At 48.5% G+C, this 24,283-nt stretch overlaps 1 protein-coding gene across 1 annotated transcript in view; it reads right to left on the reverse strand.

The window, feature by feature from the left end:
- Positions 1-24,283, reverse strand: part of AP1S2 (adaptor related protein complex 1 subunit sigma 2) — a 204,105-nt gene that overhangs the window by 144,304 nt on the left and 35,518 nt on the right. The gene's annotated exons all lie outside the window — the stretch shown is intronic.

Here is a 24,283-nt window from a genome sequence, read left to right on the forward strand (position 1 = left end):
CTCTTAGCTCCAGTATATTTATATGAAGAGACATCTCCAGGCTTGACCACAAGCCCTGGAAGTTTCTTCCCTGTGTGACCGCTCCCCAGCCTCTCAGACTGGCATCCGTGGTCACCAGGACCCAGTCCTGTATGCCGAATCTGCGGCCCTCTAACAGATGAGCACTCTGCAACCACCACAGAAGAGACACCCTTGTCCGTGGCGATAAGGTTATCCGCTGATGCATCTGCAGATGCGATCCGGACCATTTGTCCAGCAGATCCCACTGAAAAGTTCGTGCGTGGAATCTGCCGAATGGAATTGCTTCGTAAGAAGCCACCATCTTTCCCAGGACTCTTGTGCATTGATGCACAGACACTTTTCCTGGTTTTAGGAGGTTCCTGACAAGTTCGGATAACTCCTTGGCTTTCTCCTCCGGAAGAAACACCTTTTTCTGAACCGTGTCCAGAATCATTCCCAGGAACAGCAGACGTGTTGTCGGGGTCAACTGAGATTTTGGAAAATTCAGAATCCACCCGTGTTGTTGCAGCACTACTTGGGTTAGTGCTACTCCGTCCTCCAGCTGTTCTCTGGACCTTGCCCTTATCAGGAGATCGTCCAAGTAAGGGATAATTAATACGCCTCTTCTTCGCAGAAGAATCATCATTTCGGCCATTACCTTGGTAAAGACCCGAGGTGCCGTGGACAATCCAAACGGCAGCGTCTGAAACTGATAATGACAGTTTTGCACCACGAACCTGAGGTACCCTTAATGTGAAGGGCAAATTGGGACATGCAGGTAAGCATCCTTTATGTCCAGGGACACCATAAAGTCCCCTTCTTCCAGATTCGCTATCACTGCTCTGAGTGATTCCATCTTGAACTTGAATTTTTGTATGTACAGGTTCAAAGATTTCAGATTTAGAATAGGTCTTACCGAGCCGTCCGGCTTCGGTACCACAAATAGCGTGGAGTAATACCCCTTTCCCTGTTGTAGGAGGGGTACCTTGACTATCACCTGCTGAGAAAACAGCTTGTGAATGGCTTCCAATACCGTCGCCCTGTCTGAGGGAGACGTTGGCAAAGCAGACTTTAGGAACCGGCGAGGGGGAGACTTCTCGAATTCCAACCTGTAACCCTGAGATACTACCTGCAGGATCCAAGGGTCCACCTGTGAGCAAGCCCACTGTGCGCTGAAATTCCTGAGTCGACCCCCCCACCGCTCCTGAGTCCGCTTGTACAGCCCCAGCGTCATGCTGAGGGCTTTGCAGAACCCTGGGAGGGCTTCTGTTCCTGGGCAGGGGCTGCTTGCTGCCCTCTCTTACCCCTTCCTCTGCCCCGGGGCAGATATGACTGTACTTTTGCCCTCTTGTTCTTATAGGACCGAAAGGACTGCGGCTGAAAAGACGGTGTCTTTTTCTGTTGGGAGGGGGTCTGAGGTAAAAAGGTGGATTTTCCGGCAGTTGCCGTGGCCACCAGATCCGATAGACCTACGCCAAATAATTCTTCCCCTTTATACGGCAATACTTCCATATGTCATTTGGAATCCGCATCACCTGACCACTGTCGCGTCCATAAACTTCTTCTGGCAGATATGGACATCGCACTTACTCTCGATGCCAGAGTGCAAATATCCCTCTGAGCATCTCGCATATAAAGAAAAGCATCCTTTAATTGCTCTATAGTCAATAAAATACTGTCCCTATCCAGGGTATCAATATTTTCAGTCAGGGAATCCGACCAGACCACCCCAGCACTGCACATCCAGGCTGAGGCGATGGCTGGTCGCAGTATAACACCAGTATGTGTGTATATACTCTTTAGGGTAGTTTCCAGCCTCCTATCAGCTGGATCCTTGAGGGCGGCCGTATCAGGAGACGGTAACGCCACTTGTTTTGATAAGCGCGTGAGCGCCTTATCCACCCTAGGGGGTGTTTCCCAGCGCGCCCTAACCTCTGGCGGGAAAGGGTATAATGCCAATAACTTTTTTGAAATTAGCACTTTTCTATCTGGGTTAACCCACGCTTCATCACATACATCATTCAATTCCTCTGATTCAGGAAAAACTACAGGTAGTTTTTTCACCCCCCACATAATACCCCTTTTTGTGGTACTTGCAGTATCAGAGATATGCAAAGCCTCCTTCATTGCCGTGATCATATAACGTGTGGCTCTACTTGAAAATACGTTTGTTTCTTCACCGTCGACACTAGATTCAGTGTCCGTGTCTGGGTCTGTGTCGACCGACTGAGGTAAAGGGCGTTTTACAGCCCCTGACGGTGTCTGAGACGCCTGGGCAGGTACCAACTGGTTTTCCGGCCGTCTCATGTCGTCAACTGATTTTTGTAATGTGCTGACATTATCACGTAATTCCATAAACAAAGCCATCCATTCCGGTGTCGACTCCCTGGGGGGTGACATCACCATTACCGGCAATTGCTCTGCCTCCACACCAACATCGTCCTCATACATGTCGACACACACGTACCGACACACAGCAGACACACAGGGAATGCTCTTATCGAAGACAGGACCCCACTAGCCCTTTGGGGAGACAGAGGGAGAGTTTGCCAGCACACACCCAAGCGCTATAATATATATGGGAACAACCTTATATAAGTGTTGTATCCTTATAGCAGCTTAAATATATAAAATATCGCCATAAAAAGTGCCCCCCCTCTCTGTTTTACCCTGTTTCTGTAGTGCAGTGCAGGGGAGAGTCCTGGGAGCCTTCCTCACAGCTGAGCTGAGCAGGAAAATGGCGCTGTGTGCTGAGGAGAATAAGCTCCGCCCCCTATTCCGGCGGGCTTTTCTCCCGTAGTTTGTAATATCTGGCAGGGGTTAAATACATCCATATAGCCTCAAGGGCTATATGTGATGTATTTTTTAGCCATAAAAGGTATTTACATTGCTGCCCAGGGCGCCCCCAGCAGCGCCCTGCACCCTCCGTGACCGTTGGTGAGAAGTGTGTGACAAACAATGGCGCACAGCTGCAGTGCTGTGCGCTACCTTCAAGAAGACTGAAGAGCCTTCTGCCGCCGGTTTCTGGACCTTCAATCTTCAGCATCTGCAAGGGGGGTCGGCGGCGCGGCTCCGGGACGAACCCCAGGGTGAGACCTGTGTTCCGACTCCCTCTGGAGCTAATGGTGTCCAGTAGCCTAAGAAGCCAATCCATCCTGCACGCAGGTGAGTTGAACTTCTCTCCCCTAAGTCCCTCGATGCAGTGACCCTGTTGCCAGCAGGACTCACTGAAAATAATAAACCTAAAAACTTTTTCTAAGCAGCTCCTTAAGAGAGCCACCTAGATTGCAACCTGCTCGGACGGGCACAAAAACCTAACTGAGGCTTGGAGGAGGGTCATAGGGGGAGGAGCCAGTACACACCACCTGATCCTAAAGCTTTAGTTTTGTGCCCTGTCTCCTGCGGAGCCGCTAATCCCCTTGGTCCTGACGGAGTCCCCAGCATCCACTTAGGACGTCAGAGAAACAGCGGAGAATAGTACCCCCGGCTCCTCTGCGCAAGAGGCACCTGTACTACGACTCCTGTATCCAGGAGGGTCTGTACCACCGAATGTAAACAGTTTACCTTTGTCTGGGCCAACGGGACGTCTGTCCGGCAAAATCGATGAGGGGGTCGGTTTTTGAAGGCTATGGCGTAACCTCGAGTGACGACTTCCCGTACCCAGGCATCTGAAGTGGTCTTCAACCATTCCTGGGTATACCCTAGAAGCCGGCCCCCCACCCTGGGATCCCCCAGGGGGAGGCCCGCCCCGTCATGCGGCAGGCTTATCGGTCTTGGAAGCTGGCTGACGGGCCGCCCAGGCTCTTTTGGGCTTCGGCTTACCAGGTTTGGAAGTGCGGGCCTGCTTGTTGTACGCCTAACTTTTTGTTTTACCTGAAGGACGAAAGGGGCGAAAGGAAGTACCTTTAGCCTTCGACACCGAAGGAGTGGTACTTGGCAGACATGCAGTTTTGGCAGTAGCCAAGTCAGCCACTATCTTATTTAAGTCCTCCCCAAACAGAATATCTCCCTTGAAAGGGAGTACCTCCAGGGTTTTTCTAGAGTCCAGATCCACAGACCAGGGTCTCAGCCACAATATCCGGCGAGCCAGGACTGATGTAGTAGATGCCTTGGCTGCTAAGATACCGGCATCAGAAGCCGCCTCTTTAATATAGCGAGAAGCTGTGACAATATATGACAAGCATTGTCTAGCATGGTCAGAAGAGATTTCAGCTTCTAACTCCAAGGCCCATGCTTCAATAGCCTCTGCAGCCCATGTTGCTGCAATAGTGGGCCTTTGTGCAGCACCCGTGAGGGTGTAAATCGCTTTCAGACAACCCTCCACACGTTTATCCGTAGGCTCTTTTAGAGACGTGACGGTAGTGACAGGTAGAGCTGAGGAAACCACCATCCTAGCCACAAGTGAGTCTACCGGAGGAGGCGTTTTCCAATTTTTAGACAGCTCTGGTGCAAGGGGATAGCGAGCCAGCATCTTCTTTTGAGGCATAAACTTCTTACCCGGGTTTTCCCAGGGTTCCTGACATATGTCCACTAGGTGGTCAGAGTGAGGTAAAACTTGTTTAACCACCTTCTGACGCTTGAACCTATCTGGTTTCTTAGGAGGGACGGATGGCTCGGGATCATCCGTAATCTGTAAAATTAATTTTATAGCCTCCAAAAGATCAGGAACATCCACATGTGAACTACCCTCCCCATCAGCAGTATCTGTGTCAGAATCTGTGGGGTCAGTGTAAGTGCCATCTTCATCAGACGAGGTGTCAGTGACAGCAGTGGATTGTGAGGAGATAAGAGCTCGCTTAGAGGACCCCTTGGGCTTAGACGAGCGAGGGTCAGACTTTTTAGTAGTCAGGGAGTGGTTCAACTTCTTCAATTGAGCAGATAAATTGTCCGCCCGCGGCGGGTTAGCTGCAGGGACCACATACGGTTGCACCGGCATAGGGGGTCCCATAGGGGGTGTTAGTTTATTAACTAGCGTATGTAGAAGCGTGGAAAAAGTAGCCTACGGTGGGTCATTATGTACCTCCGTTGCCACAGTCCCACTGGGGGGCAAGAAGCCCCCAGAAACAGAGCCCACAGCTGCTATATTCTCCTCATAGGGATCTGTGGCTTCAGCAACACCGGCAGTGTGGTCAGCCCCAGAACCGTTACCTTCAGAAGCAGACATGATATAACTTGCAGTATCAGGTAACACAGTACAATTGGCAGCAGCACAAAACCTCTTACCCAAATCCCTGCGCAGTGTAGTCAGCACAAGCAGAGATATAGGAGAGATATGGTGACTAAAATCGCAGAGAAAAATACGTATCAGAGTATATCTTGTGAAAATCCTATAGAAATTTAAAAACCTGAAGCACCAAGCCCCCTCAGGTTATAGAATAAAGGGATAGCAAGTTGAGTGAGAGACACGAATGGAAACCACTCAGCAAGCTAATGCACACAAATATAGTCACAGTTGTACAATGCAGAGGTTATTACTAACAATAATACTGCACTGGACCAGCTTATATAGCTATGTAGTCAATAGATATAACACTGCACAGTAAGAACTGGATGTATATCACAGGGTAATTGTACTAGAAAACCCTGACTAAATGCACTCTTTCTTAACTAACACTGTCTAATTGACAGGTAGAATACTTAAGTGTCATGTAAAGTCACAGCGCTGACAACCAGGCGGCTTTACACAGGAGGATTTGCCCAAGCAGTCCCAGGAACAGTGTAGTTGAGAGAAATGGCGCCCAAACATTGACAGGGAGTGAGGGAGAGACAGATATGCAGCTCCATGGTGGGAACATTTGCGGGAAATGGTGCCCTGGGGCTGGGGGAGGGGCTCCAGGTCTAAGCCTTATCCCCTCTGCTGGCAAAACCACCAGGTACTGCGGGATACACATAAAAAGGTTTTAAGGGAAAACCTGACCTGCACCCATGCCCTGGTGATCTAGTGGGATCGCCTGTACTGCCACAGTGTCCACCGCCAGCGCGCGCGGCCCGCCTCCCACTGACCGCGCCGGATCGCGATAGAATACGGGTCCCGCAAGCGGGACCCACTCACCACCTCCCGAAGCATGGCCACGCAATCCCGGAGAGCCCCCGTCGTGTGTGCCTGACCATAGAAGAAAACCGGAGCCTCCTGCTGTAGTTACCCGGCAACCAGGGCTCGAGAGTGTACAGCGCCGCTGGGGAGAGATGGAGCTGCAGCAGTGAATGTCACTAGACATGAACACACTGCTGCAGCCCTTGAAGTCTTCACTTTTTTTCTCATAAAGCTCTTCTTAGGGCTGCCCAGAGCAGCCCCTCTGTTATGTGCCTGCTATCTGCGGCACCAACTACAAAACTGAGTTCCTGTGCAGGGAGGCGGGGTTATGGAGGAGGCGGCGCTATGCATTCTGGGAACAGTCAAAGCTTTTCAGCCTGTTGGTGCCTCGGATCAAGATCCTACTCTACACCCCCCTATGTCTATCCTTGTGGAGCCCAGTGTACCCCGCAGCAGAAATATGACCAAACAAAGTCTAGCATGACTCTGCAAATGTTTCTTTGTTGTTTCTTTATCAATTAAACCGGCAAAAAATCTGAAATTGAATCCAAGTGTGGCATTTGCATTTATAATACCCCTTTCAGACTAGCAAAAATTTCCTGGGTTATTGCACATGAACGCGCATCAACCCGGGATTTTGCTTATTCTGAAATGGTCCAAAAGGAATATCCCGGGTCGAGCATTCCAGCATTTCATCCCAGGTCGCGACCTGGATTAAAGCCGGAAATGACCCGGGATGCGTGCACTGTGAACGGATAATGCAGGTCATGGCGACCCGGCACCCGTTCTCGGCAAAGGAGGAAGCAGCACTTAGAGAGGATCATCTCCAAGCACCATCTCTTGCAGCGTTGGCGGCGACGTCACATACCCGGCAATATCCGCAAGTCTGAAAGGGGTCTCAAGCCAGGTTGCACCCGGGAAGCACCCGTGTACAAATTCCCGGGTGCGTGTTGCTGTGAACCCACAACATGCGGTCAACGGAGCTCTCAATGCAAGTGAAACAGGCTATCATTAGGCTGCAAAAGCAAAAAAAAAAAAAAAAGATAGCAGGAACTGGTATATTCTGAGAAAAAATAAGATTTTACTCACCGGTAAATCTATTTCTCGTAGTCCGTAGTGGATGCTGGGACTCCGTAAGGACCATGGGGAATAGCGGCTCCGCAGGAGACTGGGCACAACTAAAGAAAGCTTCAGGACTACCTGGTGTGCACTGGCTCCTCCCACTATGACCCTCCTCCAGACCTCAGTTAGGACACTGTGCCCGGAAGAGCTGACACAATAAGGAAGGATTTTGAATCCCGGGTAAGACTCATACCAGCCACACCAATCACACCGTATAACTCGTGATACTATACCCAGTTAACAGTATGAAATATAACTGAGCCTCTCAACAGATGGCTCAACAATAACCCTTTAGTTAGGCAATAACTATATACAAGTATTGCAGACAATTCGCACTTGGGATGGGCGCCCAGCATCCACTACGGACTACGAGAAATAGATTTACCGGTGAGTAAAATCTTATTTGCTCTGAGTCCTAAGTGGATGCTGGGACTCCGTAAGGACCATGGGGATTATACCAAAGCTCCCAAATGGGCGGGAGAGTGCGGATGACTCTGCAGCACCGAATGAGCAAACTCTAGGTCCTCCTCAGCCAGGGTATCAAACTTGTAGACTCTTGCAAAAGTGTTTGAACCCGACCAAGTAACAGCTCGGCAAAATTGTAAAGCCGAGACCCCTCGGGCAGCCGCCCAAGAAGAGCCCCTTTCCTCGTGGAATGGTCTTATACAGATTTAGGGTGCGGCAGTCCAGCCGCAGAATGTGCAAGTTGAATCGTGCTAAGATCCAGCGAGCAATAGTCTGCTTAGAAGCAGGAGCACCCAGCTTGTTGGGTGCATATAGGATAAATAGCGAGTCAGTTTTCCTGACTCCAGCCGTCCTGGAAACATATATTTTTCAGGGCCCTGACTACGTCCAGTAACTTGGAATCCTCCAAGTCCCAAGTAGCCGCAGGCACCACAATAGGTTGGTTCACATGAAACACTGATACCACCTTAGGAAGGAATTGGGAACGAGTCCTCAATTCCGCCCTATCCATATAAAAAAATCAGATAAGGGCTTTTGCATGATAAAGCCGCCAATTCTGATACACGCCTGGCCGACGCCAAGGCCAACAGCATGACCACTTTCCACGTGAGGTATTTTAGCTCCACGGATTTAAGTGGCTCAACCCAATGCGACTTCAGGAAATCCAACACCACGTTGAGATCCCACGGTGCCACTGGAGGCACAAACGGGGACTGACTATGCAGCACTCCCTTAACAAAAGTCTGAACTTCAGGCAGTGAAGCCAGTTCTATTTTGGAAGAAAATCGATAGAGCCGAAATCTGGACCTTCATGGAACCCAATTTTAGGCCCATAGACACCTCTGACTGTAGGAAGTGCAGAAATCGACCTAGCTGAAATTCCTCCGTTGGGGCCTTCCTGGCCTCACAGCACGCAACATATTTCCGCCATATGCGGTGATAATGGTTTGCGCTCACTTCTTTCCTAGCTTTAATTAGCGTAGGGATAACTTCCTCCGGAATGCCCTTTTCCTTCAGGATCCGGCGTTCAACCGCCATGCCGTCAAACGCAGCAGCGGTACGTCTTGGAACAGACAGGCCCCCTGCTGCAGCAGGTCCTGTCTGAGCGGCAGAGGCCATGGGTCCTCTGAGATCATTTCTTGGAGTTCTGGGTACCAAGCTCTTTTTGGCCAATCCGGAACAATGAGTATAGTTCTTACTCCTCTCCTTCTTATTATTCTCATTACCCTGGGTATGAGAGGCAGAGAAGGGAACACATACACCGACTGGTACACCCACGGTGTTACCAGAGCGTCCACAGCTATCGCCTGAGGGTCCCTTGACCTGGCGCAATATCTTTTTAGCTTTTTGTTGAGGCGGGACGCCATCATGTCCACCTGTGGCCTTTCCCAACGGTGTACAATCATTTGGAAGACTTCTGGATGAAGTCCCCACTCTCCCGGGTGGAGGTCGTGTCTGCTGAGAAAGTCTGCTTCCCAGTTGTCCACTCCGGGAATGAACACTGCTGACAGTGCTAATACATGATTTTCCGCCCATCGGAGAATCCTTGTGGCTTCTGCCATCGCCATCCTGCTTCTTGTGCCGCCCTGTCGGTTTACATGAGCGACCGCCGTGATGTTGTCTGACTGGATCAGCACCGGCCGGTGTTGAAGCAGGGGTCTAGCCTGACTTAGGGCATTGTAAATGGCCCTTAGTTCCAGAATATTTATGTGTAGGGAAGTCTCCTGACTTGTCCATAGTCCTTGGAAGTTTCTTCCCTGTGTGACTGCCCCCCAGCCTCGAAGGCTGGCATCCGTGGTCACCAGGACCCAGTCCTGTATGCCGAATCTGCGGCCCTCTAGAAGATGAGCACTCTGCAGCCACCACAGCAGCGACACCCTGGCCCTTGGAGACAGGGTTATCCGCCGATGCATCTGAAGATGCGACCCGGACCACTTGTCCAACAGATCCCACTGGAAGATCCTTGCATGGAACCTGCCGAATGGAATTTCTTCGTAAGAAGCTACCATCTTTCCCAGGGCTCGCGTGCATTGATGCACCGACACCTGTATTTGTATTAGGAGGTCTCTGTCTAGAGACGACAACTCCTTGGACTTCTCCTCCGGGAGAAACCCTTTTTTCTTGTTCTGTGTCCAGAACCATACCCAGGAACAGTAGACGCGTCGTAGGAACCAGCTGCGACTTTGGAATATTCAGAATCCAGCCGTGCTGTTGTAGCACTTCCCGAGATAGTGCTACTCCGACGAACAACTGCTCCCTGGACCTCGCCTTTATAAGGAGATCGTCCAAGTACGGGATAATTATTACGGCCATTACCTTGGTAAATACCCTCGGTGCCGGGGACAGACCAACGGCAACGTCTGGAATTGGTAATGACAAACCTGTACCACAATTTTGAGGTACTCCTGGTGAGGAGGGTAAATAGGGACATGCAGGTAAGCATCCTTGATGTCCAGTGATACCATGAAATTCTCCAGGCTTGCAATAATTGCCCTGAGCGATTCCATTTTGAACTTGAACCTTCGTATATAAGTGTTCAAGGATTTCAATTTTAGAATGGGTCTCACCGAACCGTCTGGTTTCGGTACCACAAACATTTTGGAATAGTAACCCCGGCCTTGTTGAAGGAGGGGTACCTTGATTTCACCTGCTGGAAGTACAGCTTGTGAATTGCCGCCAGTACTACCTCCCTTTCTCCGAGGGCAGCAGGCAAGGCTGATGTGAGGTAACGGCGAGGGGGAGTCGCCTCGAACTCCAGCTTGTATCCCTGTGATACTACTTGCAGAACCTAGGGATCCACCTGTGGGCAAGCCCACTGGTCCCTGAAGTTCCCGAGACGCGCCCCCACCGCACCTGTCTCCACCTGTGGAGCCCCAGCGTCATGCGGTGGACTCAGAGGAAGCGGGGGAAGATTTTTGATCCTGGGAACTGGCTGTCTGGTGCAGCTTTTTCCTTCTTCCCTTGTCTCTGTGCAGAAAGGAAGCGCCTTTGACCCGCTTGCTTTTCTGAAGCCGAAAGGACTGTACCTGAAAATATGGTGCTTTCTTAGGCTGAGGAAACCTGAGGTAAAAAATTTTCTTCCCAGCTGTTGCTGTGGATACGAGGTCCCAGAGACCATCCCCAAACAATTCCTCACCCTTATAAGGCAGAATCTCCATGTGCCTTTTAAAGTCAGCATCACCTGTCCACTGCCGGGTCTCTAATACCCTCCTGGCAGAATGGACATTGCCTTAATTCTGGATGCCAGCCGGCAAATATCCCTCTGTGCATCCCTCATATATAAGACGACGTCTTTAATATGCTCTATGTTAGCAAAATATTATCTCTGTCTAGGGTATTAATATTGACAGGGTATCAGACCACGCTGCAGCAGCACTATTCATGCTGAGGCAATTGCAGGTGTCAGTATAGTACCTGAGTGTGTATATACAGACTTCAGAATAGCCTCCTGCTTTTTATCAGCAGGCTGCTTCAAAGTGGCCGTATCCTATGACGGCAGTGCCACCTTTTTTGACAAACGTGTGAGCGCCTTATCCACCCTAGGGGATATCTCCCAACGTGACCTATCCTCTGGCGGGAAAGGGTACGCCATCAGTAACTTTTTAGAAATTACCAGTTTCTTATCGGGGGAACCCACGCTTCTTTACACACTTCATTCACTCATCTGATGGGGGAACAAAACACTGGCTGCTTTTTCTCCCCAAACATAAAACCCCTTTTATGTGGTACTTGGGTTCATGTCAGAAATGTGTAACACATTTTTCATTGCCGAGATCATGCAACGGATGTTCCTAGTGGATTGTGTATATGTCTCAATCTCGTCGACACTGGAGTCAGACTCCGTGTCGACATCTGTGTCTGCCATCTGAGGTAACGGGCGTTTTTTGAGCCCCTGATGGCCTTTGAGACGCCTGGGCAGGCGCGGGCTGAGAAGCCGGCTGTCCCACAGCTGTTACGTCATCCAGCCTTTTATGTAAGGAGTTGACATTGTCGGTTAATACCTTCCACCTATCCATCCACTCTGATGTCGGCCCCACAGGGGGCGACATCCCATTTATCGGCCTCTGCTCCGCCTCCACGTAACCTTCCTCATCCAACATGTCGACACAGCCGTACCGACACACCGCACACACACAGGGAATGCTCTGACTGAGGACAGGACCCCACAAAGTCCTTTGGGGAGACAGAGAGAGAGTATGCCAGCACACACCAGAGCGCTATATAATGCAGGGATTAACACTATAACTGAGTGATTTTCCCCCCAATAGCTGCTTGTATACACATATTGCGCCTAAATTTAGTGCCCCCCCTCTCTTTTTAACCCTTTGAGCCTGAAAACTACAGGGGAGAGCCTGGGGAGCTGTCTTCCAGCTGCACTGTGAAGAAAAAATGGCGCCAGTGTGCTGAGAGAGTTAGCCCCGCCCCTTTTTCGGCGGACTTTTCTCCCGCTTTTTTCAGGAATTCTGGCAGGGGTAATTTATCACATATATAGCCCTGGGACTATATATTGTGATGATTTGCCAGCCAAGGTGTTTATATTGCTGCTCAGGGCCCCCCCCCCAGCGCCCTGCACCCATCAGTGACCGGAGTGTGAGGTGTGCATGAGGAGCAATGGCGCACAGCTGCAGTGCTGTGCGCTACCTTGTTGAAGACCGAGGTCTTCTGCCGCCGATTTTCCTGGCCACTTCTTGCTTCTGGCTCTGTAAGGGGGACGGCGGCGCGGCTCCGGGACCGAACGATTGAGGTCGAGTCCTGTGTTCGATCCCTTTGGAGCTAATGGTGTCCAGTAGCCTAAGAAGCCCAAACTATCTCCAGTCAGGTAGGTTCGCTTCTTCTCTCCTTAGTCCCTCGCTGCAGTGAGTCTGTTGCCAGCAGATCTCACTGTAAAATAAAAAACCTAAAATATACTTTCTTTCTAGGAGCTCAGGAGAGCCCCTAGTGTGCATCCAGCTCAGACGGGCACAAGATTCTAACTGCGGTCTGGAGGAGGGTCTTAGTGGGAGGAGCCAGTGCACACCAGGTAGTCCTAAAGCTTTCTTTAGTTGTGCCCAGTCTCCTGCGGAGCCGCTATTCCCCATGGTCCTTACGGAGTCCCAGCATCCACTTAGGACGTCAGAGAAATAGAATGCAATGGTAAGCTTGGCAACATAAAAAGGTCTGGACATCCATGGAAGACAACAGTGGTGGATAACCGTGGGATCCTTTCCATGGTAAAGTAAAACCTCTTCACAAAATCCAGCTACTAAAGAACATCGTCCAGGAGGTAGGCATATCATTATACAAGTCTGCCATAAAGAGAAGACTTCACAAGAGCAAATACAGAGTTCCCCACAAGGTGCAAACCATTCATAAGCCTCAATAGACAGGACAGATTACTCTTTGCCAAAAAAAAACATCTTAAAAAGCCAGCCCGGTTCTGGAACAGCATTCTTTGGACAGATGTACAAAAGATCAACCTGTACCAGAATGGTGGGAAGAAAAAGGCATATAGAAGACTTATATCATGATCCAAAGCATAATACATCATCTATAAAACATTGTGGAGGTAGTGTGATGGCATGGGCATGCATGGCTTCCAATGGCACTGGGTCATTAATGTTTATTGATGATGTGACAGAAGACTGAAGCAGCCAAATGAATTCTGGAGTATATAGGGACACGCTGTCTGCTCAGATCCAGCCACATGCAGCAAAGGTACTTGACAGCACTTCACAATATGAACAATGACAAAAAAAGTGTACAGCAAAAGCAACCTACAGTAGCAGTTTTTAAGACATAGAAGTGGAACATTCTGCAATGGCCAAGTCCATCACCTGATCTCAATTTCACTTGCTGAAAACAAACCTAAAGGCAGTAAGACCCACAAACCAACAATTGAAGACAGCTGCAGTAAAGGCCTGGCAAAGCATAACAAAGGAGGGAACCAAGCATTGGGCATTGTTCACGAGTTCCAGACTTCAAGCAGTCACTTGGGGGAAATCAATTGTTCTGGGCGTCTAATTTTCCCGTCTAAATGGGACTTTTTAGACACCTAAACAATTTTCACTATATATTTGCATATAGCGCATGTCGCACCCAAACAGCCGGGTTTACCTGCCGAAACCGGCTAAACCTGTCTAAACTCCTGCTTTGGGCATCCAAATTCCGTTTTTGGATGCCCAAAGTGCCGCGTTTCCACACATTTTTTCTTGCACCTCAGGAGGATGGTGGAAATAATGTGTCCTCTGTGGCTGCTGGGCGCCAGAACGGCAGAACAATTATATTGCTGCTTTTGGGCGCCATCTATTGGCAGCCGTGAATAAAACAAATGAATCGGCCCCACTGCCTGTAAAGGATTCTCAACAAAGTATTAAAAATTTACATTTTACTTATGATTATGTTAATTGGCCCAGTTACATTTGGCCCACTGAAAATAATGGACAGTGTATAAAAATGGTTGTAATTCTTAAATGTTACATACAATATTTTTGTTCAGCACCTTGTATATAGTTGAAAGGCTGCTCTTCAAATGCATCTCCATCGTTTCATTTCAAATACATTGTGGTGGCACACAGAGACAAAAGTAGGAAAATTGTGTCAGTGTCCAAATATGTATGGACTTAACTGTGTCTCTTTTAATGTACTCCATCACATTTCTGACAGTGTGCTTGAAGCTTTTGTTCCACATTATCACTAAGCATATTTCCTTGCCAGCATGCGGCATTCCTACATCTACAGGATACAAGTTAAAGCCCTGTAGAAATAACTATAATACAAAAAACATTAAGACAAAACCCCCTGCACTCACATAACACTCACGTCAGGTGGCTGAAAGACCAAGGTTACTCTTTAGCCATCCCTGAGCTGCACTCTGCGCCAACGCGTCTTTTAAATTTCCCCACTCGCAACGATAGGAAGGGGCAGGTGGTTGAAATGCCTCTGCACAATCCAATGACAAAACAAATATAAAGAGAGCTACAGGTACAGTATACAATGGCACAGAGCAAAATATACATTTTTGATATCATAAAGACAATCTAACCAAATAGGAGAAAAAATAGGATTTTAATACCTACCAGTAAATCCTTTTCTCTTAGCCCGTAGAGGATGCTGGGGACACTTCAAGAACCATGGGGGGGTATAGACGGGATCCGCAGGAGACATGGGCACTTTAAGACTTTGAAGGGGTTTGAACTGGCTCCTCCCTCTATGCCCCTCCTCCAGACTCCAGTTATAGGAACTGTGCCCAGGGAGACGGACATTTCGAGGAAAAGGATTTATTGTTAAACTAAGGTGAGATACATACCAGCTCACACCATAAACACGCCGTACAACATGGCATTTAACAGAACTCCAGTCAACGGCATGAACCATGTCAGCAACAGGCTGACTATAACAGAAACACAACCTGTGTGTAAACATAACTAATAACTACAGATAGAGTCCGCACTGGGACGGGCGCCCAGCATCCTCTACGGACTAAGAGAAAAGGATTTACCGGTAGGTATAAAAATCCTATTTTCTCATACGTCCTAGAGGATGCTGGGGACACTTCAAGAACCATGGGGTTTATACCAAAGCTCTAGAACGGGTGGGAGAGTGCGGATGACTCTGCAGCACCGATTGACCAAACATGAGGTCCTCATCAGTCAGGGTATCAAACTTGTAACATTTCGCAAAAGTGTTTGAAACGGACCAAGTTGCTGCTCGGCAGAGTTGTAATGCCGAGACCCCCCGGGCAGCCGCCCAGGATGAGCCCACCTTTCTGGTAGAGTGGGCCTTCACTGATTTCGGTAATGGCAATCCAGCCGTAGAATGAGCATGCTGAATCGTATTACAGATCCAGCGCGCAATAGTCTGCTTGGAAGCAGGCGTCCCAATCTTGTTGGCAGCATACAGGACAAACAGAGCTTCCATTTTCCTAAATTGAGCCGTTCTGGTGACATAAATCTTTAAGGCCCTGACAACATCGAGAGATTTTGACTCCGCGAGGGCGTCAGTAGCCACCGGTACCAGAATAGGCTGGTTCATGTGGAACGATGAAACCACCTTCGGCAGAAATTGTTGACGAGTCCTCAATTCCGCTCTATCTTCATGTAAGATTAAATAAGGACTCTTGTGAGACAAAGCTGCTAACTCAGACACCCGCCTTGCGGATGCAAAGGCCAATAGCATGACCACTTTCCAAGTGAGAAATTTCAACTCTACCTTCTGTAAAGGTTCAAACCAATGTGACTGAAGGAAATGCAACACCACGTTAAGATCACATGGTGCCACTGGGGGCACAACTGGAGGTTGGATGTGCAAAACTCCTTTCACGAAAGTCTGAACTTCTGGAAGGGAGGCCAATTGTTTTTGAAAGAAAACTGATAAGGCCGAAATTTGTACTTTAATCAAGCCTAACTTTAGGCCCGCATCCACACCTGCTTGCAGGAAATGGAGAAAATGCCCTAGCTGAAATTCTTCCATAGGAGCCTTCTTGGATTCACACCAAGACACATATTTTCTCCAAATACGGTGATAATGTTTGACGTTACTCCTAATCTAGCCTGAAGAAGTGTGGGAATGACTTCACTGGGAATACCCTTTCGGGCTAGGATCCGGCGTTCAACCGCCAAGCCGTCAAACGTAGCCGCGGTACGTCGTGATATACGCACGGCCCCTGCTGTAACAGATCCTCTCGTAGAGGAAGAGGCCAGGAATCTCTTATGAGTAATTTCTGAAGATCTGGATACCTCCTTGGCCAGTCCGGAACAATGAGGATCGCCTGAACCTTTGTTCTTCATATGTTCTTTAGCACCTTTGGAATGAGTGGAAGCGGAGGGAACACGTACACCGACTGAAACACCCATGGTGTCACCAGCGTGTCCACTGCTATTGCTTGAGGGTCCCTCGACCTGGAACAATAACTCTGAAGTTTCTTGTTGAGGCGAGACGCCATCATGTCTATTTGAGGAATTCCCCAAAGACTTGTCACTTCTGTGAAGACCTCTTGATGAAGACCCCACTCTCCTGGATGGAGATAGTGTCTGCTGAGGAAGTCTGCTTCCCAGTTGTCCACTCCTAGAATAAAGATTGCTGACAGAGCGCTTGTATGTCTTTCCGCCCAGCTGAGAACATTTGTGGCCACTGCCATTGCCGCCCTGCTCTTTGTTACGCCCTGGCGGTTTATGTGCGCTACTGCTGTAATGTTGTCCGACTGTATTAGGACGGGCAGGTTGCGAAGAAGACGTTCCGCTTGAAGAAGGCCGTTGTAAATGGCCCTTAACTCTAGAACGTTTATGTGTAAACAAACTTCCTGGCTTGACCACTTTCCCTGGAAGGTTTCCCCCTGTGTGACTGCTCCCCAGCCTCGGAGACTCGCATCCATGGTTACTAGGATCCAGTCCTGGATCCCGAACCTGCATCTCTCTAGGAGGTGAGAGCTGTGCAGCCACCACAGGAGTGAGATTCTGGTCTTGGAGGACAGGATTATTTTCCGGTACATGTGCAGATGGGATCCGGACCACTTGTCCAATAGGTCCCACTGAAACACTCTGGCATGGAATCTGACAAATTGAATGGCCCCATAGGCCGCCACCATCTTCCCCATCAATCGAGTGCATTGCTGGATTGATACTCTCGCTGGTTTCAGAATTTGTCTGACCAAACTCTGAATTTCCAGAGCCTTCTCTTCTGGAAGAAAAAAACTCTGTAATTCCGTGTCCAGAATCATTCCCAAAAACGACAGCCGTTTCGTCGGATTCAACTGTGACTTCGGCAAGTTTAGGAGCCAACCATATTGCTGCAGAACTGTCAGGAAGAGCGCAATGTCCTGCTCCAGCTTGTCTTTGGATCTCGCCTTAATCAGGAGATCGTCCAAGTAAGGGATAATTGTGACTCCTTGTTTGCGAAGGAGAACCATCATTTCCGCCATTACCTTGGTGAAAATTCTGGACAGACCAAACGGCAACATCTGAAATTGGTAATGACAATCCTGATTAGCAAACCTCAGGTAAGCCTGATGCGGCGGATATATGGGGACGTGTAAGTAGGCATCCTTTATGTCGACCGACACCATGAAAACCCCTTCCTCCAGACTGGAGATCACTGCTCGGAGAGATTCCATCTTGAATTTACGGCCTCAAATCTTTTTAAATATGATGCCACAAGCATGGCACACCTATCTTTGGGCAGTTTCGCCCATTCCTCTTTGCAGCACCACTCAAGTTCCATCAGGTTGGATGGGAAGCGTCGGTGCACAGCCATTTTTAGATCTCTCCAGAGATGTTCAATCGGATTCAAGTCTGGGCTATGGCTGGGCCACTCAAGTACATTCACAGAGTTGTCCTGAAGCCACTCCTTTGATATCTTGGCTGTGTGCCGGCCTTTGTCCTACTGAAAGATGAATCGTCGCCACAGTCTGAGGTCAAGAGCGCTCTGGAGCAGGTTTTCATCCAGGATGTTTCTGTACATTGCTGCATTCATCTTTCCCTCTATCCTGACTAGTCTCCTAGTTCCTGCCGCTGAAAAACATCCCCACAGCATGATGCTGCCACCACCATGCTTCAATGTAGAGATGGTGTTGGCCTGGTGATGAGCAGTGCCTGGTTTCCTCCAAACTTGACGTCTGGCATTCATGCCAAAGAGTTCAATCTTTGTCTCATCAGACCAGAGAATTTGTTTCTCATGGTCTGAGAGTCCTTCAAGTGCATTTTGGCAAACTCCAGGCGGGCTGCCATTTTACTAAGGAGTGACTTCCATGTGGCCACTCTACCATACAGGCCCGATTGGTGGATTGCTGCAGAGATGGTTGTCCTTCTGGAAGGTTCTCCTCTCTCCACAGAGGAATGCTGTAGCTCTGACAGAGTGACCATCGGGTTTTTGGTCACCTCCCTGACTAGGGTCCTTCTCCCCCGATCGCTCAGTTTAGATGGCCAGCAAGCTCTAGGACGAGTCCAAACTTTTTCTATTTACGGATAATGGAGGCCACTGTGTTCAATGGGACCTTCGAAGCAGCAGATATTTTTCTGTATCCTTCCCCAGATTTGTGCCTCGAGTCAATCCTGTCTCGGAGGTCTACAGTCAATTCCTTTGGCTTCATGCTTGGTTTGTGCTCAGACATGCACTGTCAAGTGTGGGACCTTTCCAAATCATGTCCAATCAACTGAATTTACCACAGGTGGACTCCAATTAAGCTGTAGGAACATCTCAAGGATGATCAGTGGAAACAGGATGCACCTGAGCTCAAATTTAAGCTTCATGGCAAAGGCTGTGAATACTTATGTACATGCGAGTTCTTACTTTTTTATTTTTAATACATTTGCAACAATCTAAAAAATTTTCATGTTGTGTCGAAGTCAAAAATATTACATAAAGAGAACATACAAACTACACACATATAAGTCGCTATACTTGCAAATACGGGCAGCGAGCACAGCAATATATGGTAACACACGCATTTACACGGACATGCCACTAAGATGGATTCGACACTTATTTCATACAGTACATAATAATATCAAGCGCCAGACATCATGATGGTTTAGAATTGTATATGATGGAGTGGTGTCATGTATGTGTATTAGTTGAACGAAACAAGATAGACCGGTCATGTTTACTATTGAAACGACCAGATTAATGCGTGGATTCATTTGATACTTGTTATTAAGTTGTAGGACATTGCAACACGGAATTATGATTTAATGTATAAAAGCTAAAATCACTTTTATTAGAACAATAGATATTCCAAACAGGTAATGAACAGGAAACTCAGGCCAGCCCTTTGGATGTCTTCAAGGCTGAACCTGATTAGCATATACAAAGGGACTGGTGACTCTTCGTGAATCCCTCCCCCAAAAACTAGATAACACTTATTGATCACACATGAGCTCAGTGGCTTTTTGGTCTCAGAGGATGATGGACTTGCTGCCAGATCAGTTCCTGTATTTATTTACAGTGAGAGACATAAGATGCATTGGAGGGAATGGTAATTGTATCGCTGGCCTGTAACTGAAACTGTATGTAATGGCATGTAACTATATGTTTTAACTGCTTACTGTGCGAGTGTAACCATGTAACTATAGGTATACTGTACTTTAATATATATTGAATCCATATCCTTTTTAATAACAAATATATACATCAATGAGCTTTGGAACTCAGATAATGTGTGGGTGTATTGTTTTCTCTTATGGGATGCAGTGTTTTGCGAAGTATAGCGCACATTCATGGGATATGGCAATAAGAGGTGCAGGCGTTTACAATATATATTAGAGCGGGCATTTTAAATATTTGTGAGAAAGCAATTTGGCATTCACAGATGTCATTATGGGGCATTGTGTGTAGTATTTTGAGGGGAAAAATTAATTTATTCCAGTTTGGAATAAGGCGGTAACATAACAAAATGTGGAAAAAGTGAAGCGCTGTGAATACTTTCCGGATGCACTGTATATCTCACTCCTTTAACAACTTCAGTAATAAATATATGCTCATTCTCACTCATTCTTAGAAATTAAGAGGTTCATTTAATTAAATAGGGAGAGCTTTGACTGTCCCAGGATGCATTGGGGCCTCCTCTATAACCCCGCCTCTAGGCACTGAGAGCTCAGTTTCATTAACCAGTCCAATTGCAGGAGCAGGTAAAAGAGAAGGCAGATGTTAGTCACATAGAACCACAATCTCACGACAGGAGAGGGTACCAGCGGCTAATGCCATACAACCCAAAGAAGCTAGGTGCATCAGGGTGGGCGTCCTGTGGAACCCAGTGTACCTTGCAGAAAGAGAGTTAACCATTGTAAGTCTACCAGAGGGAATACATCGGGGATGTCCTAAAGCAGTTCCTCAAGGGAGGGGACGCGCCTTAGGGAGTAAGAGAACCCGGCGTCCAAAGGAAGCATCCTGGGAGGCGGCAGTATCAAATGCATAGAACCTAATGAACGTGTTCACAGAGGACCACGTAGCCACCTTGCAGAATTGTTCTGGGGACGCGCCACAACGGGCCGCCCAAGAAGGTCCAACAGACAGAGTAGAATGGGCTTTAACTGCAGCAGGAGCTGGGAGTCCAGCCTGCGCATAGGCTTGCGCAATCACCATTCTAATCCAAAAGGCCAAGGTTTGCTTATTCGCAGGCCAGCCACGTTTATGAAAACCAAACCAAACAAAAAGGGAATCTGACCTCCTGATAGAGGCAGTCCTCTCCACATAGATACGGAGAGCCCTAACCACATCCAAATAACGTTCTTTGGGGGACAAATCCGAAGAGACAAAGGCCGGAACCACAATCTCTTGGTTAAGGTGAAAAGATGACACCACCTTAGGCAGAAAACCTGGGCGAGTTCGTAGAACTACCCGGTCCTGGTGGAATATGAGAAAGGGTGGACGACAGGACAAAGCACCTAAATCAGACACCCGTCTTGCAGAGGCGATGGCCAGCAAGAACAGGACCTTGGCTGTGAGCCTTTAAGGTCCACCGATTCAAGATGTTCAAATGGAGACTCTTGCAGAGCATTCAGCACAACAGACAAATCCCATGGAACCACAGGAGGGACATAGGGAGGCTGAATCCGTATAATGCCCTTAATGAACATTTGAACATGAGGTATAGAGGCAAATTTTCTCTGAAACAAAACCAGATATATGAACCTTGAGCGAGGCCAGATGAAGACCTAAGTCCAGTTCTGAAACTATGAACATCGTAATTCTTCTCAACACACCAAGTGAAGTAAGAATTCCAAACCCTATAATAAATCCGGGCAGATGCCGGTTTGCGGGCTTTCAACATTGTTTGAATAACCGCCTCTGAAAATCCTTTGGCTCTCAGGAGTGATGCTTCTAGAGCCATGCCGTCAAAGCCAGTCTGGCCAGGTCTGGATAGAGACAAGGACCCTGTACGAGGAGGTTTGGTTGCTGAGGAAGTAGAAGGCGATACCCCATCGATAGACCCTGCAGGTCTGAGAACCAATGCCGTCTGTGATTGTGTGAAGACGCCATTAGGTCTACAACCGGTAGACCCCACCTACCAACTAGGAGTTCAAAGACTTCTGGATGAAGACTCCACTCTCCGGCGGGTACGTCCTGGCGACTGAGGTAGTCCGCTTCCCAGTTCAGGACACCTGGAATGAACACTGCCGATATACTTGGCAGATGGCGTTCTACCCAACAAAGATTTTTGACACTTCCTTCATAGCCATGCGTCTTTGAGTGCCGCCTTGATGGTTTATGTATGCCACTGTCGTGGCGTTGTCTGACTGTACCTGAATCGGTCTGTTCCGTACCAGAGGCAGGGCAAGTGATAATGCATTGAACAACGCCCTCAACTCTAGGAGAGATTCTTCCTTGGTCCACCGACCCTGAAAAGAATGTTGCTCCAACACCGCTCCCTATCCCCTCAGACTGGCACCCATCATCAGGAGGACCCAGTTGGGGATCCACAAGGGATGGCCCCTACTCAATTTCTGGTCCTGGAGCCACCAGGTCAGCGACAAACGAACCTCCGGAGTCAACAAGATCCTTTGGGATCTGATCCGATGAGGTAGGCCATTCCACTTGACAAGAATTAATCGTTGCAGAGGGCGGGAATGAAATTGAGCGTACCCCACCATGTCGAATGTCGACACCATCAGGCCAAGTACCTGCATCGCCGAGTGAATCGACACTCTGGGGTGACGGATGAAGTATCTTATCCTGTCCTGGATTTTCAGGACCTTGTCTGGAGACAGGAACAGTCTCTGACTGTGTGTGTCCAGAAGGGCAACCTAGGTGCACCATGCTCGGAGCTGGGACCAGCGAGGACTTCTTCCAGTTGATCAGCCATCCGTGGGTTTGTAAGCAACTCACCGTCAATTGTAAGTGACTGAGGAGGACATTGTGGGAATTTGCCAGAATCAGCAGGTCATCCATATACGGCAGGATTCTGACTCCTTGGCGACGGATGTGCATCGTCATCATGGCCATAACCTTGGTGAAGATCCAAGGAGCCATGGCCAATCCAAACGGCAGAGCCTGGAATTGGTAGTGACTGTCGCCAATAGCAAACCGCAGGAACTGCTGATGCGATATGGCAATAGGAATATGCAGATAAGCATCCCGTATATCCAGGGATACCATGTAATCTCCGGGTTCCATCGCCAGCACAATAGAGCACAAAGTTTCTGTTACGATCCGGGTAACTGGACGCCATTATTTACCTTTCAAGTGTCTCCTGAGGCTGGCCCAGCATTCCAGGACGGGATCCCAGCTGCGTTGTCAGCATGTAGTATGCTGATATCTTTACTTTTCATCTCCTCCCTGTGATCCCAAAGAGCTGTCACAACAGCTTCATAAGTTTAATTTATTAATTTCAAGACTGGCGTCTCCTGCCCTCCACCGCCATTACTGCCGTTTTCCACATGGAATTACAAACAGACTTTCCCTCCAAATGCCAACATGGGCGCAGCCATGTTTTTCCAGTCACATGTCATTTTTTCAACCTATCCGCTGCGCTCTGGATTCTGCTTCATCAGCCAGCCAATTGCCTGCTTCCCAGCAGGTATAAATATCCTGTTCCGGGGCTGGAAAGATGTCAGTGCTTTGGTTGTCAAACCCAGTGATACAAGTCTCTCCGGCTTGTGGTTGTTCTGCTATTGTTCCAGGTATTCCAGCTCCTGTGTTCAGCTCCACTAGAGACCCGCACCAGCTACCACTTTGCGGTGCAGCCTCTCTGTAGTGTCCCAGCATTGCATCCTACGACCGGCAGTTACCCGACACCGGCTTCCAGAGATGCTCTACCCTGCCAGTAATCATCGGTGTTCCGCCATCGATCTCCAGTCATCATCGGTGTTCCGCCATCGATCTCCAGTCCCCATCGGTGTTCCGCCATCGATCTCCAGTCCCCATCGGTGTTCCGCCATCGATCTCCAGTCCCCATCGGTGTTTCCTCATTTATTATCCTACTACATTGGTGCTCCAACATCACCTCACAGTTTACCATCGGTGCTCCTGTCATCTAACCATCACTTCATCAAGTGAGTTCCGTTGCACCCTCACCACCTGGGCCGGTTCCACCCGGCATCCCCGGCAGTTCATAAGTGCTCACCCCATTACAGCGTTTCATCAGTACCTACAGCTTCCAGTGTGTCATCTACTGGTCAGTTCCTATTTTATTCCATTTATTTAGCGGATGGGTGTTGGTTATGGACTTACCATCTCCAGGTCTCCAAGACTGTATTGTGCAGTTACCACACCTAACGGCATCCTAACCACTGCTGCATTCTAGGAACTGTGTACTACTTCTATGCTTTAGTTCATATTGCTGAGCACTGCTATTTTTACCAAGTGCCGATGTATAAACTGAACTGTGCTTAATAAAACACATTGACTTTTACTCTGTTGTCTTGGTCACACCTTCAGGCATCTGTGCTACAAGGTTCCTTGCATGTCAAAGAATCTTATACTGCCTCCCAGGTTCATGTACAACTCAGCCTCTACAACTGAGGCTTCCTCTGGTCAGCACCAGCCCTCAGTTGTGACAGTTTCCATATACGAAACTTGGCGACCCACACAAACTTGTTCAGTGACTTGAGGTTGAGAATATGCCGAAAAGACCCATTGGGTTTCTGCACTAGAAACATGGTCGAATAATAGCCTCTGTCACGCTGGGACTGAGGTACCGGCACAACCACTCCTGTACTCAGGAGAGAAGCTACCACCGTTTGTAGAGCCTGC

The sequence above is a fragment of the Pseudophryne corroboree genome, chromosome 2, assembly GCF_028390025.1.
Source record: "Pseudophryne corroboree isolate aPseCor3 chromosome 2, aPseCor3.hap2, whole genome shotgun sequence".
NCBI classification, from domain to species: Eukaryota; Metazoa; Chordata; class Amphibia; order Anura; family Myobatrachidae; genus Pseudophryne; species Pseudophryne corroboree.